This window comes from Artemia franciscana, unplaced genomic scaffold, assembly GCF_032884065.1.
Source record: "Artemia franciscana unplaced genomic scaffold, ASM3288406v1 Scaffold_968, whole genome shotgun sequence".
In the NCBI taxonomy this organism is placed as follows: Eukaryota; Metazoa; Arthropoda; class Branchiopoda; order Anostraca; family Artemiidae; genus Artemia; species Artemia franciscana.
In genome coordinates, this window is record NW_027069062.1 from 77,174 (window position 1) to 95,054 (window position 17,881).

The 17,881-nt window shown below is 32.2% G+C and overlaps 1 protein-coding gene across 1 annotated transcript in view; it reads left to right on the forward strand.

The window, feature by feature from the left end:
* LOC136043772 (myosin heavy chain, non-muscle-like) overlaps positions 1 to 17,881 on the forward strand; it is a 72,780-nt gene that overhangs the window by 31,935 nt on the left and 22,964 nt on the right. Inside the window, exons 4-5 of the mRNA XM_065728685.1 lie at positions 3,136 to 3,512; positions 7,712 to 8,008. The gene's annotated coding sequence lies outside the window, so the exon portion shown is untranslated. The remainder of the gene's footprint in view (positions 1 to 3,135; positions 3,513 to 7,711; positions 8,009 to 17,881) is intronic.

The following is a 17,881-nucleotide window of genomic DNA, read 5'->3' on the forward strand; positions in this document are numbered from 1 at the left end:
TTTATTTTCGGTGAATATTGGCCCAAGCTACTTTTTACTTCCAGTTTTTATCACAAACTATTTGATAAGGTTCTCCTGTGACAATACGATAATAAAAAAAAAGAGGGTCGATTTGACAGCTGGAAATAAGCTTAAATTATGTTTTTCTTTCTCTAGTCAATTTTTTTTTGCGAAAGAAGTACATTTTGTATGGCTGTTGTAAAATCAAAAGGTGGTATCTATGCAGGCAGGATGATTTTTGAGCATTTCTACTCCTTTTGTAAACTATTCTAAGGCGCAGGAAAATGCATAATGACAACTATATCTTTTATAATCTACGGAAGCAATAAATCTTTCTGTAATTTTGGTTTCAGTTTTATCTTCTTTTACTATTTAATGCATTATAATTAAATATATTATTGATTAAATAAATTGATCCATTTGCCAGGAATCCTTGTCATTTAAAATTTACTGTATTTTCTTTTATTTTGCAAGCAGTTTAACTAAGTTTTTCTTAAGTTTAACTTAAGTTTTTCCTAAAAGTATTAAAAAATAAACTTAAACTTATTTCTACGAAAAATATCCTGAAATGTATTCCCTGTCACCCAACCGTCACTGCTTTTTTTGTGTCTCCCCCCCCCTGGAAAATATTCCACCAGCACCCTTGGATTTAACAGCCTCGTTTGGTCGAACCACATCTGGCTGATTCATTAATTGATTATATTAATCGATTTTAATAACCTCATTATTTTCAACGAATGACGATCGGCATTTTACGCATAACAAAATACGGTTTTTAAAGCGTTTACTTTATGTGATGCCAGCACAAGCTGGGTGCAACCAAGCATTGCACTTAAAACACTGGAATGACCCAATTCCATATTTTCTGTAGAATTCGTTACAAGAATGGGAATCTCCTTTCTCTTTGTCCAGTTTGGCAGTTTTTTAGTGAACCCCAGAAACTAGCTGTTCGTAGACTATATTTTTGTTATGCTAAATTCCATCTCAGTTACCCTCCTTGGATTAGAATTAGTTACTTAATGAATAAATTCCACCTAGTTTTGCCTATATGTGCTATTGATTAAAGGGTGCTTGATTTTCATTCTTCTATGTCAATAGTATCTCATTCTTGGTCAGCATTGTTTAATTGATTGTCTGTTGGTGTTGATTTGTATTTATTTATAGCTTTTTTCTCTTATTACTCCATCTTAAGGTTTTTTCGCCCTCTTTTTGTAAAAGATGGGTTAACAAATAAATATCTTATATTGATGGGTTATAAAGATGGGTTATAAAGATGGGATAAAAAATGTATATCTTATTTATTTATTTATTTTTTAATGATATGTGAAATATTTTAAAGAAATGGATCGTTTTAGATGTCAGCTCTTCTTATAGGCCTTCTTTTTTTTTGAATAAAGTTACCTACCTACCTAATTGAATATCAGATTTTAAAACAGTTTTTGACAGGGAAATGTAAATTAAGATTGATTTCTGCTAATAGTAAAAAACTCCAAAGAAAAAGCAGCTTTTGAATACAATGTCTAAATCAGAAGAATCGCCTTGATCAATGCGTTTGAGAACCCTAAAGCTAATTTCTTTCTTGTTTTTCTAGAATGTCACTTTTATTATTTGTCTAGGGGTGACCGTGTTGAAACCTAGTCGCCGGTTATTAATAGGATACATTCAATATACATTATGGCTCTGAAGCGTGGGCGCTCCGAAAAGCGGATGACCATTTATTAGATATTTTCAAGAGAAATTGCCTAAGGATTGTTTTGGGTACTCGACTAACTGACCGTATTTCAAACAGTAGGTTGTACGAAAAATATGGTTTAATCCTGCTTTCCAGGGCTATTATGAAAGAAAGGTTGAGATGGCTATGCCACATTCTGTAGATGAAGGATGACAGATTGCCGAATATTGTCCTATTTTGGCCAACCGTCTGGGGTTTAACGGAAAGCATGTCGTTTTTGTCTGGGGTGGGAGGATGTCATAAATGAAGATATAAAGAAAATGGGAACTTTCTGGGAGGGTGTAAAGAGGTAGGCCTTGAATAGATTAGGTTGGAGGAGGAGCGTGCGTAGCTGTGTTAATCTAAGGCGGCTTGGTGCTATGGTGAGTTATTAGTACTAGTAGTAATATTTATCTGCATATTTGAAGATTCTATTAAGTAACAAAAGAGATCATATTACCACAGGTGAAATGTATTTCGTGAAAGGTCAAATTATTGCAAGTTAAATTGGGTTAATATTAGTTTATTATTACAGATTCATTTTATTTTTATTTTTTAATTTATTTATTAAGATTACTTCGGTGAGGTGAAAATGGGACGTTATTATGGAAGTTTGTCCAATAAAACTAACGGTTATGAATTATCACATAGTTGCACAACATTTACTGGGGTGTTTGGAAATGGATTCCCTTATGGCTAGTTCCTTTATTGTGAATTTAATTTGTTTGGGTCGTTCTCTCGATTTTACCATCTTTGATAGTTTAGGTGTTGGTTCCAAAGAATCGTCTGCTATGAATGACATCATATAAGAAAACTGCTTATGCTATAAATGACGTCAAATAAGAAAATTTTTATATTGGCACAAGATGTCATTGAAATATAAGGAAACATTTATGTTAATTCATGATGTCATTACAAAAACCGAAATTACGGCTATTAGCTTCTACTATTGATAGAACTATCCATTGTATTACTATTGATAGGAGGTACCCATGCCCCAAAGAAGCGTTTTACTCCCTTGTTTTTAGACTTTCTATGACAGATTCATATAAATTTAATCTATATAAATTCAATAGACGATTAAACCTGTTTATTTGTTTATTTTAATGTACCAAAAGTGTATAACCGACTAACAAGCCGAGTTAGCTCAGATGGTTGAGTATCAGACTTCTAGTCTAGAGATCATGGGATTGAGTCCGGCCTTTAGGGCTTTTTCCCTTTGAGAAAAATATTGAGAATATGTTCCTATCTAATGGTAGTTACTTTTCTAGATATTACTACATTAGACTATTGTTTGCATGGAGATTGATAAGGAATTCAATGAGGGGTGAGGGTATTTTCTCTTTGTAAAGTCAACATTACTGCTGTTGTAAGTCTGCTCTGTTTTGTCTCACAGCTATTTATTCTATATTATTTTATTCTAGTATCGGGACCTTTCGAGGACGGTACATCGAGATTTTTTCGAAAAGATTGATAGAGAAAGATCAAACAGGAAATTGAAGTTAAAGGAGCTGAAGAAGTTCTTAGACTTGTACCATTCTTTGAAATTGAAGCTGAAGAAGGCCAAACTGAAGAGAAATTACCTGAAGATCGATTACCGGAAGAATTAAGGGAATTCTTTATTGAGATTAAAACACCAGCAGACATATTAGATGAAAGCATTAATAACGAATTAACAGACAATTTATTGGCAGCGCAATCGGCTTTCTCTTCTCTGTTACAAGAGAACAAGAGAATGGAGGAAGAAATAGTAGAGACCAAGAAAAAAATTGAGAACCTTGAGAACGAAAGGATGATGTTAGTAAGTAGATACTATGACAATTTCTTGGGAATATGAAATTTCATATACAGAGTATAGCACCGAATAATAACTAAATCATGTGGCATTACTTCTTTTGCAACTGGGAAGTCTAAAATACAGTAATTAATATTTTTAAATCAACTAGCTTCTCGTAATTTTAAATTGATTTTAAATTCGTTCCCTTTGGGATAATTTTTTTGTTTAGTGCCCTAAAATGGCAGGAAACAAAACCTTCCCCTAGTCCAACCTGTATGAAAAAGCAAAACAAATAAATATGCATCGACCATGTTTCTTTTTCTGAAAAGCAATGCAAAAATTCACATTTTGAAAATTGGATCTTGAAACCCCATAGGTTTTTCTGATATGATGTATCTAACAAAGTTATTTTCAATAAGATAGCTTGCTTTGGGGGGGGGGGGGTGGGGTGTTTCTTCTTTTTTTCAAAAATCAGGAAATTTTTTTTAGATTTTTAGTTTTGGGTGGTTATCAATAAACGGCAAGTATTTTATATATTTAGAATCAGCATAAAAAGCTAATACTCTCAGTTTAGCAATTGTCATGAGAATTCCAATTTTATTTTCGGTGAATATTGGCCCAAGCTACTTTTTACTTCCAGTTTTTATCACAAACTATTTGATAAGGTTCTCCTGTGACAATACGATAATAAAAAAAAGAGGGTCGATTTGACAGCTGGAAATAAGTTTAAATTATGTTTTTCTTTCTCTAGTCAATTTTTTTTTTTGCGAAAGAAGTACATTTTGTATGGCTGTTGTAAAATCAAAAGGTGGTTGGTATCTATTCAGGCAGGATGATTTTTGAGCATTTCTACTCCTTTTGTAAACTATTCTAAGGCGCAGGAAAATGCATAATGACAAAACTATATCTTTTATAATCTACGGAAGCAATAAATCTCTGTAATTTTGGTTTTAGTTTTATCTTCTTTTACTATTTAATGCATTATAATTAAATATATTATTGATTAAATAAATTGATCCATTTGCCAGGAACCCTTGTCATTTAAAATTTACTGTATTTTCTTTTATTTTGCAAGCAGTTTAACTAAGTTTTTCTTAAGTTTAACTTAAGTTTTTCCTAAAAGTATTAAAAAATAAACTTAAACTTATTTCTACGAAAAATATCCTGAAATGTATTCCCTGTCACCCAACCGTCACTGCTTTTTTTGTGCCCCCCCCCCCCCCGGGGGAAAATATTCACCAGCACCCTTGGATTTAACAGCCTCGTTTGGTCGAACCACATCTGGCTGATTCATTAATTGATTATATTAATCGATTTTAATAACCTCATTATTTTCAACGAATGACGATCGGCATTTTACGCATAACAAATTACGGTTTTTAAAGCGATTACTTTATGTGATGCCAGCACAAGCTGGGTGCAACCAAGCATTGCACTTAAAACACTGGAATGACCCAATTCCATATTTTCTGTAGAATTCGTTACAAGAATGGGAATCTCCTTTCTCTTTGTCCAGTTTGGCAGTTTTTTAGTGAACCCCAGAAACTAGCTGTTCGTAGACTATATTTTTGTTATGCTAAATTCCATCTTAGTTACCCTCCTTGGATTAGAATTAGTTACTTAATGAATAAATTCCACCTAGTTTTGCCTATATGTGTTATTGATTAAAGGGTGCTTGATTTTCATTCTTCTATGTCAATAGTATCTCATTCTTGGTCAGCATTGTTTAATTGATTGTCTGTTGGTGTTGATTTGTATTCATTTATAGCTTTTTTCTCTTATTACTCCATCTTAAGGTTTTACTTATTAATTATTTATTTATTTACTTATTACTCCATCTTAAGCAGTAATTGATCTTAATTGACAGCTTATCCTTATACTTTCACCTTTGGAGGAGTTCCTGATCAATATTGGTAATCATAACTAGAAAAAAGAGTGGTCCCAAAAAGGTTCCTTGAGAAATTCCGACACGTTTAACTGATACGTCAGCGTCTTTAATATTTTTAATATTTTAATATTAATTTTTATTAATTTTAATATTTTAATATTAATTTTTAATATTTTTTCGTCTCTTAATTTGGTTTGCAACCGTGTTGTAGGGAGTGATATTTCAGACTATTTTCCTGTACTTTCCAGCTTTAGCCTTGAAAAAAAAGTGTGTAGGAATACTCCAGCATCTGCTTCAGCTTCTTTTAGGTTTAGTCTGATTAAACTGATCCTCCTCAGATCCTATTTAGCTGAGAAGACATGGAAAATTTGGTTAGAATAATAATTTTTGTTCAAAGTTTGATTCCTTATATGAGTCAGTGAAAGAGTCGGCTTTTGACGTATTCGCTCTGTCCCCCTCTATTTCAAAATGAAAAAGATCTATTCTTCTTAGCCCATGGATGACCCTTGGCCTTCTAAAGAGTTGGAAAAGAGCAAATTCTCTTCGGAAAGCTTTTAAGTCAGCAAAGCTATCTTTGATTCTGCGCGTCTTCAGCAATTCAAACTCTACAGGAATCTTTTCAACTCCTTGTGCCGGTAGGCCAAATTCCTGTATTATTCCAAAAAGTTCTTGGATTGTGGGAAGGAAGTTCAAAAACTTGGCAAGAGATCATTTCTGTCCTATAAGGCTCTGTTCCAGCTCTTCATCTTGATCTTTTTCATATTGAAGTAGAGGGGGACAGAGCACATACGTCAAAATCAGACTCTTTCACTGACACATATAAGGAATCAAACTTTGAAAAAAAAATCAGTAATTGTTCGTTGACTAGTACTGCCCTACGTTTAAATCTGTTATTTCAATTCTGGATAAATTTGAATGAACTTAAAATAGTGGGGATGAATACTAATTTCGGTACAAAGGCCTTGTTATTAATACTACTAAAGAATTTTGGTTGGATGAAAAGGAGTATTATTATTAGTATGGATAGAAATTCTGTGAAACTTTTGAATATCTACATAATTGAAGCCATCACAACCTCTGAAATAGGATTTTCTTATCCATAAATACATTAAATGCATTTGCGTAAATACATTGAAGTTCTTCATATAAATAGAAATAGAAAAATATTACCATTTAAACTCCTGAAAACTAAGCTCAAAGCAGTATTTGCCACCCCAAAAAATTTATTCCGTTAAAATGTTCTTTTTTTCAATCTACCCTAACCCACTGAATGAAAATTAGACGATTAAACCTGTTTATTTGTTCATTTTAATGTACCAAAGTGTAAAACCAACTAACAAGCCGAGTTACCTCAGATGGTTGTGTACCAGACTTTCAGTCTAGAGATCGTGGGTTTGAGTTCGTCCTTTAGGGCTTTTTCCCCTTTGAGAAAAGATTGAGAATATGTTCCTATCTAATGGTAGTTACTTTTCTAGATATAACTATATTAGACTAATGTAAGCATGGAGATTGATAAGGAATTCAATGATGGGTGGGGGTATTTTCTCTATGTAAAGTCAACATTACTGCTGTTGTAAGTCTGCTCCGTTTTGTATCACAGCTATGGGGTTGACTTAAACTTTTAGGATTATGGGTAAATTGTGCGAGAAGGGTTAAAAAGTTGTCCCTGATTTACAAAACGGCAAAATCTGTTTTTTTTTTTGTTTTTTTTCCTGTTTTCTGACAGGCTTCGCTAGTTAATAAAATAGTTAAATTGATAACTGAATTAGAAGAAAATATATATAATAAACCCCAAATTACAATTTATTATAAAGAAGCTTTGTGGTAGCCAACTTTATTTTTCACCATTTTTTAGGGGGGGGACATTTTGGGACAGCAAAAAGTTGAGAAACAATCCTCTAGGCTAGAAGAACCGTTGTCCCTTTCTTAACACAATTTTGAGAAGTTTAAGATACACACTTCTGTTTTGGGTAAGATTAAATAATATTTATATTCTGTATATATTATATCATATAATATTTATTATTCTATATTACACTTTTAGTAAAATAAGTTTTAAGGTCACAACCTAATTTTAAGACCTTCCCAAAATGAAATCCAGATGTTAGAACTGGCAAGATTCCAGCTCATACCCAGGTTTATATCTCAAATGACACTTGCAGTCCGTGTGATTAGGTGCCTCTTGCAATTGTCATGTTAATCTTTTTACTTTCCTTTGTGTATTTTATTCTGTTTTGTATTCTATTTTATTCTTTAAGTTTTATATTATTTAACATCTTTTTATTGTTTAAATCTTTTAGTCGTAATTTATTTATTCCGTATTATGTTATACTAGTATGAAAGGAAGAGAAGATATACTTGGGATTATATAAGGAATATATACGAGGAAGAGCGAGATTGGTTCCATCTACAGGTTCCATTAATACAGAGACTGGTGAAATATAATGGGAAATATTTCGGTCAATGGATAATACTATCTACATTTGATTATACAAACAGGGATTTAGAAGAACAATTAGAAGAAGGGCAAAAGGATTTCTTGTTCCAGTTACAAGAGAATAAGAGAAAAGAGGAACAATTAGTGGAGGCGAAGAATAAACTTGCCAACCTAGAAAACGAAAGGATGATTTTAGTAAGTAGATACTATGACAATTTCTTGGGGATATTCGTTCAGAGGCTTCTGATTTGGCGGCACATTCTTTTGGGGATAAGGGATATAATGTTTGGGGGTGTGGAAAAAGATTTGTGGGGGGTAATTTCATAAAGGTATATAAGCAAGTACACTAAAATGGTTCTCATATCGTAATAAACATGGTACGATTTCTATGATGCTATGATATTAGCTATGATGCTATGATGATGCTATTCTATTAGGATGATGTTAATGGGAAGAAACTGTGTTAATTTTTTAAGATCGACAGGTGATCCTGACTGTACATTTCTGTAGGGTAAAAGAAGAGCGGCATACACACTTTGGGTAAGAGATTAGAGGTTTAGGGTTGCGAGAAAAGATTTTTGGGGGCACTTTTATAAAGAAAAACAAGCACCCTAAAAAACTATGATTCAATTGGTACAATAGCCATGAAAAATAAGATATTATGATGATATTATCAAGAAGAAACTGTGGAAATTTTTGGTCAAGGTCGACTGGGGTGTTCTTGTCCTTGGTGTAAAAGAATAACCTAAAGTTAACTTCTAAAAAAATTATCACAAGCCCGGGTCGGCCGAATTCAAGATTTTGAGTTAATAAACACAGACAAAAAAAATATAATTGTGCAAGTCAGGAAGAAGAGAAAATTTTTAAAATTTCAAAGAGGCTGTGAAAATATAAAAGAAATCGTTAAAAATATTTCGAGTAAAAGAAGATCTGTATAGACCCTATATTAGCCTACTGGCATTATAAATATTTTTATATTTATGTTAATGATAGTATGGATATTTTTATACCTATTAATATTGATAATATATACACGCTGTATAAATATTTTTGATATTAATTTAAGAAAAACTTTCCAAACAAGAAATTTTTCAAAGAAAAAGAAAAGTTTTATTAAACTTAAGAACAGCAGAAACAAAAATCTATAATAATTCGAACTAAAAACGATGAGAAATTACAATTAAAGAATGAATGAAACTCAAAACGAACAGAAATTAAATAAGCAATCATAGCAAATGAACATACAACAGGTACTAATATAAATAAATAAATAAATCTTAAAACGAGTAAAACTTATTTTGAATATGCAAGTCAAGCTTAAAATGCACAAAAATCACCATAAACAAGAGTTGGGCTTACTGCCGCCTTCCCTAACGGTAAGAGTACAACGCCCATTGCGTCATTGTTGCCTAAGTTTTTTTCAGATGTGGAGAGGCCTTCAAAAAATGCTAAAAACTGGCGAATTGTAAGACCGAGGATTCTGAATATTGGGTTTTTGTAAATAGAATTGACTATTCATTAGGGTATTGTTTTGCACAACATTTTAATACTCTAGGAGGAGGAATCTTCAAAAAAAAGTGGTGAATCATGCGACAGATGAGTTTGTTTTACATGTGGGCTTTGTGTAAATAGAATATACTAAAGATTAGGGTCATATTCCTGGCCCAAATTTTATTTTTCCAGATCAAGGGGCTATTGAAATATTAAAAACTGGCGAATTTTATATGACGAAAGAGTTGAAAAATTTTTATATGACAAAATTTTAGTAAAAGAAGATCTGTATAGACCCTATATTACTGGCATTGTAAATATTTTTATATTTATATTATTGATGTTATGGATATTTTTATACCTATTAATATTGATAATATATACACGCTATTTTCTTATATTAATTTAAGAAAAACTTTCCAAACAAGAAGTTTGTCAAAGAAAAAGAAAAGGTTTTATTAAACTTAAGAACAGCAGAAAAAAAAATCTATATTAACTCGAACTAAAAACAACCAGGAATTACAATTAAAGAATGAATGAAAACCAAAACGAACAGAAATTAAATAAACAATCATAGCAAATGAACTTACAACAGGCACAAATATAAATAAATAAATAAATCTTAAAACGAGTAAAACTGATTTTGAATATGCAAATCAAGCTTAAAACGCACAAAGATCACCACAAACAAGAGTTGGGATTACTGTCTCCTTCCCTAACGGTAAGAGTATAATACCCACTGCGTCATTGTTGCCTAAGTTTTTTTTTCAGATGTGGAGAGGCCTTCAAAAAACGCCAAAAACTGGCGAATTGAAAGACAGATGATTCTGAATATTGTGTTTTTGTGAATAGAATTGACTATTGATTAGGACATTGTTTTTGCACAAATTTTTAGTACTCTAGGAAGAAAAATCTTCGAAAAAAAGTGGTGAATCATGCGACAGATGAGTTTTTTTACATGTAGGCTATGTTTAAATAGAATATATTAAAGATTAGGGTCATATTCCTGGCCCAAATTTTATTTTCCAGATCAAGGGGCTATCGAAATATTAAAAACTGTCAAGTTTTATATGAAAGAAGAGTTTAATATTAGGCTATATATGAGTTAGTAAATAGATTAAACTATATATTAGGGCTATATTTTTGGCCCAAGTTTTAATGTTTCCAGATAGGATGACCGTTAATAAACTCAAAAACTGGTGAATTAAATGATAAATTGGTTTGAATGTTATATTTTTCTTTTTCCAGAAGGGAGGGGCTATTGAAAATCCCCAAAAGTGCTGATTTATGTATAAGAAGAGATCGAATATTATATATGTGCATTAAAATAGAATAGACTTCAGATTAGGACCACGCTTTTGGTCTAAGCTTTTATTTCTCGATGAAAAAAGGCCTCTGAAATATCGGAAGACTGATTAATTATGAACAGATGAATGCTATGCATATTCAAGTAAACAGGCCAAACTTTAGATCAGTGGCATAATTTCGATGGGAAAGTTAGATCCACTTTTGCCAAATCAAGTGGAAATGACTGAAAAAACTAAAAGTTGCCTCCTCTCCTGTCCCAAAGCAAATTACACCCCTGCTGTAGATTAGTAAGTTTAAAGAATTTCAGAAAATTCTTTCTGAAAATTCGCCCCCCCGCGCGCGTAAGTCGTTACGTGCCATATTAGTTATGCGCCATTGTAGTTGTGTCCCTATGTCCCACCTGTGAAAATAGATATATATACATATATATATATATATATATATATATATATATATATATATATATATATATATATATATATATATATATATATATATATATATATATATATATATATATATATATATATATATATATATATATATATATGTTTTTAACTACGTAAAACTTGCGAATATACAACATTCTTTGCTGTCCCATTCTAATATATATATATATATATATATATATATATATATATATATATATATATATATATATATATATATATATATATATACTAGCTGTTGGGATGGCGCTTCGCGCCACCCCAACACCTAGTTGGTGGGGGGGCTTCGCGCCCCCCCAAGCCCCCCCGCGCGCGTAAGTCGTTACGTGCCATATTAGTTATGCGCCATTGTAGTTGTGTCCCTATGTCCCACCTGTGAAAATAGATATATATACATATATATATATATATATATATATATATATATATATATATATATATATATATATATATATATATATATATATATATATATATATATATATATATATATATATATATATATATATATATATATATATATATATATATATATATATATATATATATATATATATATATATATATATATATATATATATATATATATATATATATATATATATATATATATATATATATATATATATATATATATATATATATATATATATATATATATATATATATATATATATATATATATATATATATATATATATATATATATATATATATATATATATATGTATATATATATGTTTTTAACTACGTAAAACTTGCGAATATACAACATTCTTTGCTGTCCCATTGTCTGTGCATATAAATAGATTGTCACGTTTAGCGACTCTTGAACATGCAACATATAATGGTCCATGGGAAAACAATCCGTATTCAGATCTATACCTCATGATTCTAATGATTGCCCTTGAGCTTTGTTGATGGTGATTGCTAATCGACCATTCCCTTTGTTGCCGTCGTCATTTATATATCCCCCTGTGCCCCCCGGTGTCCATATATATATATATATATGTTAACTACGTAAAACTTGCGAATATACAACATTCTTTGCTGTCCCATTGTCTGTGCATATAAATAGATTGTCACGTTTAGCGACTCTTGAACATGCAACATATAATGGTCCATGGGAAAACAATCCGTATTCAGATCTATACCTCATGATTCTAATAATTGCCCTTGAGCTTTGTTGATGGTGATTACTAATCGACCATTCCCTTTGTTGCCGTCGTCATTTATATATCCCCCTGTGCCTTCCCGGTGTCCCCGTTGTAGTTGTGTCCCTGTGTCCCGGTCGTCATTTATATTCCCTGTGTCCCGGTCGTCATTTGTGTCCCGGTGTCCCAGTCTTTGATTTCTCTTTGAGTGTCCCGGGCGTCATTTATATTCCATGTGTCCCGATGTGGGCAGAGGAATGTGGGCAGACTGGCAAATAGAAGCCAAATTAGAAAATGCTCAAAAGGATTTCTTAATCCAGTTTCGAAAGCATAAGAGAATGGAGCAAGAATTAGTGGAGCTGAAGAATAACCTAGATAACGAAAGGATGATGTCAGTAAGTAGATACTATGACAATTTCTTGGGGATATTCGTTCAGAGAACCCTGATTTAGTGGCACATTCCAATATGGATAATAGATAATATGTTCGGTGGAATGAGAAGTTATATCTGGGGTTGATTCATATAAAGTTATCTAAACAAGTACTCTAAAATGGTAAAATTACCATATTCACATGGTACAATTACCATGACACTGTGGTACTAGTAATATATTAAGATGATATTAGTAGGGAGAACTATGCAAAATTTTTTTAAGATAAACGGGGGCTCCTTGCTGGGGTGCCCACACCCTTGGCGTAAAAGAATAGTTTGTCGAGGGGTGCAAGAAAAATTTTTATAAAGAGAGAGAGGAAATCGAGGAAGAATTGATGGGGGTTAAGAATAAACTTATATACCTTGATTACGAGAGGACGATATTCGTAAGTAGATACTAGGATAATTTGTTGGCAAAAGTGGTTCAGAGGCTTCTGATTTGGCGGCACATTCTTTTGGGGATAAGGGATATAATGTTTGGGGGTGTGAAAAAAGATTTGTGGGGGGTAATTCCATAAAGGTATATAAGCAAGTACACTAAAATGGTTCTCATATCGTAATAAACATGGTACAATTTCCATGATGCTATGATATTAGTTATGATGCTATGATGATGCTAATATGTTAGGATGATGTTAATGGGAAGAAACTATGTTAATTTTTTAAGATCGACAGGTGATCCTGACTGTACATTTCTGTAGGGTAAAAGAAGAGTGGCATACACACTTTGGGTAAGAGATTAGAGGTTTAGGGTTGCGAGAAAAGATTTTTGGGGGCACTTTTATAAAGAAAAACAAGAACCCTAAAAAACTATGATTCAATTGGTACAATAGCCATGAAAAATAAGATATTATGATGATATCATCAAGAAGAAACTGTGGAAATTTTTGGTCAAGGTCGACTGGGGTGTTCTTGTCCTTGGTGTAAAAGAATAACCTAAAGTTAACTTCTAAAAAAATTATCACAAGCCCAGGTCGGCCGAATTCAAGATTTTGAGTTAATAAACACAGACAAAAAAATATAATAGTGCAAGTCAGGAAGAAGAGAAAATTTTTAAAATTTCAAAGAGGCTGTAAAATTGTGTTTAAAATGGCGTAATCACTGGAGTTTTTGGTAAATCATGTTGATTCTGGACTTCAAATAGCCGTTGACATGCGTTGAAATAGACGTTCAGCATACGATAGCGAAGATAGTTTTAAATTATTTACATTTTCTTTTCTTCTCCTTTTGCTCTTCTCTCAGTGAGTAAGTGATTGTAAAATTGAGAATGTGGAGAATGGTTAGATTTGAAGTGAAGGTATCTATTATTATGCGTAGGTTTTCTGTAAACCGTAAAATCAATGATATCAGCAATATCATAGGTAGCACCACTCTATAATAGCAAGAAATATAATTATTTGAAACTTTCAAAGGAGCTATTTCGATCACAGATAAAAAAGTTTTAGTGTCCTTTTAATAATAAAAAGAGATCGGAGGGCAGGCAGCCCTTCTTCCAAGCCTGTTCTTTTTTCAAACTCATCCAATCAAAATTTTGAGACAGCCATTTTGTTCAGCACGGTAGAAAAATTCAGCAGCTTCATTTATGGGGATATTGGGTAAGTCAGCCATCCCACAATTATGTAGTTGACCCATTCTAGTTGAAAACTAAATGTTGTTTTAAAGCTAAACAAAAAGGCTCTGTGCGTATGGTTGCCAATAAGAAACTTCACCCATATATCGATAACGACTGAGGCTATTATTTTGAAACTTTCGGGGCTACTACTTTTACTCTTTCTGCTTTTACAATTTAAATAAATCAAAAGAGTGTAAGTGTTCAGAAAGAATTTTTTGGAATTGACATTAAATTTTATTTTCACGTCAACTTGAGGAGGTATAAACTTAGATTAAACAACGCTATTTGTGTCAGTAATAAAAATTGTCGAAAATGTTTCTCCAACATAGAAATGGTAAGCTAAACTGTGGATTCTTACAGAAAAAATCGAAAAGATATATTTTTTTTCATGAAAAACATTATGTCCATAAAAACAAGCAGAAATTAAATTAAAAAGAGCCATCTCGTCTTCTTAAAGAGGTAAATGGTAGCTACTGCTACCATTAATTTTATGGCTGCTGTTACTAATACTACTAATGCAACGGTGCTACTGCTCCTTCTACTACCATTACTACTATGATATTGGTATAATCAGTGCAAGTAGAGTGACGTCATTTTCTGTTGAAACGGCCACAAAAGTGGAACTATGGTAACACACTGTAGGGTCCTCAGCCCCCAAAATGCATCTTATCAAAGTTTTGAAGTAGCCATTTTGTTCAAAATAGTCCAAGATTCAAATTACTATAACTTAGGGGGCTGAGGAATCCTCCATAGCCCCAGGGGTAAGGATTGTAACCCCCTCGCCAGAATACTACTAAACCATAACATATACATATTTACGTACAATTAAAAGCAAGGTATATACCAGAAACGGTACAATTTAATTATTCATGTGCGGAGAGCCCAAATCAAAACATCCATCATATACGGAATAATTTCATTTCGTTTTAAGGTTTAATGTCGCTCCTTACTTTCAGTTAAAAGAAAATTGCTTTTATTATTTAATTTCTGAACGTTTTTTAATTAATGCAGGTTTTGATTTTAGATCATCGTACATAAATAATTAAAACTAAATTTGTATATTAACTTTACTTTTTTGGCTTACTCACTTTCTCACTTAATTCAATTGTATGGCTTCTATATTTATGTTTCTAGTTGCTTTAGAAGATTACTAACAGTATTTTTAAATGCTATTGAGCATAGGATTAATTAAACGGATAAAAAAGGAAGTTAGGTCCAAAAATGTGAATACAAGGCAAAACCTGGGTACACATATATTTTTTTATTGACAAAGAAATGATTTTTTTTTTCTGTATATAGGGATCAGAAAGCAGACACTAATTAAAAGCAAAATCTAGGTTTTGGAATTTAAAATACAAAGAAGTATGCTTACGTTACAAGACTTAGTCTTATATTTTTATGCATTTTTCATATTTTCAAAGTGTTTTTCAATAGGTATTTCAAGATGCGATTGCGTGATATGATTTGGTAAATATTACCATGTCTCATAATGTAGCAATTTGATCTGCCTTCAATATGATACCATCGACAACCGCTAGTTCTTCTCTGAAATTCCAGTCTAGAATAATGGATCTTGGACACGACTTCATAACAGCAGGCCACCTGTGACATTAAAAAGCCACATTAAACCACACTAAACCGGCAGGTTAATGATTTTTTTGCAAGATATTCTTCGAATTGTTGATAGATATGCCTAAACAAGGCGCGCTTCCTTTTTGTTATAAAGCCCTTGGTATCGTTTCCTTGATAGCATCGTTATACGATTTCCTTATTTTAGACCTTATCAGTATGTAAGATACCCAAGATTCTCCTTAGTTATCCGTGTTGGAAGACACTAAACGCATCAGCATCAGTGGCTTTGATGGTCCAAGTTCCAGTTCCGTGTAACAGCAATTTTAAAACAATAACCGAATAATAATATGACTCAGTACTTTTTATAATGATATTCGTACTGTAGCTAGATAGGTGAAATCAGTTGTAGCTTAGTCATAGAAAATAGTAGGGAGGGGGGACTGATTAGCTCCAGAAATCATTTAATTGTTTAAATTTTTACTCCCCCCCCCCAACTTAAATATATTGATATCTGAAAATCGTAATTTCCATATATTTTTCTCTTGTTATTTCTTATAAATTATAAAGTCCTTAGGAAAGTATCACACTTTCACCAATATTACCTGGTTGGAGAGTGAAATAATTGAGCAAAACTAATTAATTAAATTTGATAGAAGCAAATTTAAATTAGGGACGAATTTGACTTTTTGTCCCTAAAGTCGTATCTTTTAGTGTTTTTTAGAACTGAGATATTGCATAGCTCTTTTTTGGGATTAACCACTTCGAACATAAATGTACCAAGAACAGAAAATGAATATGCTAAATTCTTGAGTTTATGTTACAATAATCGAGAATGGCACAGCCAGATTTTTCAAGATTATGTCTGGTGTCCGGTGTTACATAAAATTTTGAGGGGTGGAGGGTTCAAACCCCGTGACCCATCCCCAATGTCTCTAACTCCAAAATGAATCCAATTTTTATCTCAGACTTTGGTAAAAACCTTATATCGCTATAAGTCACTTGGTTAATATCAAGTGCCATAATAACGGGTGTAAGATCAAATGATTGTGGGACAATAAAAACCATAGCAAAATATATTAAATTGTGAATAATCCATGGAGAAATGTTTGCAAGAGAGGGGGGAAGGTGAGTGCTTGATATATTGTGGATTGTTAGGGGGTTATTATTTTTTTTTTATACGTTGTTGAAATGTTATTTTGACAAAACAAAAAATTAAGTATAACAAAAAAAATCAAGTAAAACAAAAAGTCAGAAGACCATTCCAAATGGAGATGCAGCGCCATATGAAGCAGTTCTTCCAGCAAATAGCCAGGTTAGAAGAAAAAAATGAAAACGTAAACCTGAAAAAAATTCCTAATTTTCACAATCCATCAATTGTCTCAATGTCATGAGCCATACGCTGCCACAATATAAATATATAGATGAACTCGTGAGAAATCTAGCATCCTTAAAACCATCGAGGGATGAAATGTTTCAGTTCGACAGCATTATAATAATATCCACTCTTTATTGAGAGTGGATATTGGTTACTAACAGAGAGGTTACAACTAGAGGTTACTAACTAGAAAGGTTACAACATTTATGAGTAAAATACTGACGCTACTGCGATTATTCCCCCATAATTAAGATAGATGAATGAGCGACCAGAAAAGGGATGTTATCCTATAATAGCGAATGTTCTACAATAGAAAGGACAATCCAAAAAGTTATAAGGATATTTTTTTACTAATAAAAACGTTCGTTAAAAATTCAAAGTTCTAGTGCCCTTTACTAGTGCCCTAAATCAAACTATGAACTGTGCTATGAACCATAGTAAAAACCTCATCGGGGTTTTTCAAGTGCCATAATAACGGGTGTAAGATCAAATGATTGTGGGACAATAAAAACTATAGCAAAATATATTAAATTGTGAATAATCCATGGAGAAATGTTTGCAAGAGAGGGGCGGAAGGTGTCTTTTTGTGTCCAAGAACATATACCTATGTTCAAAAACATATGGAACATTTAGAACATATAATAAGCCAGAAACATAGGGCACCTATGGCCAAT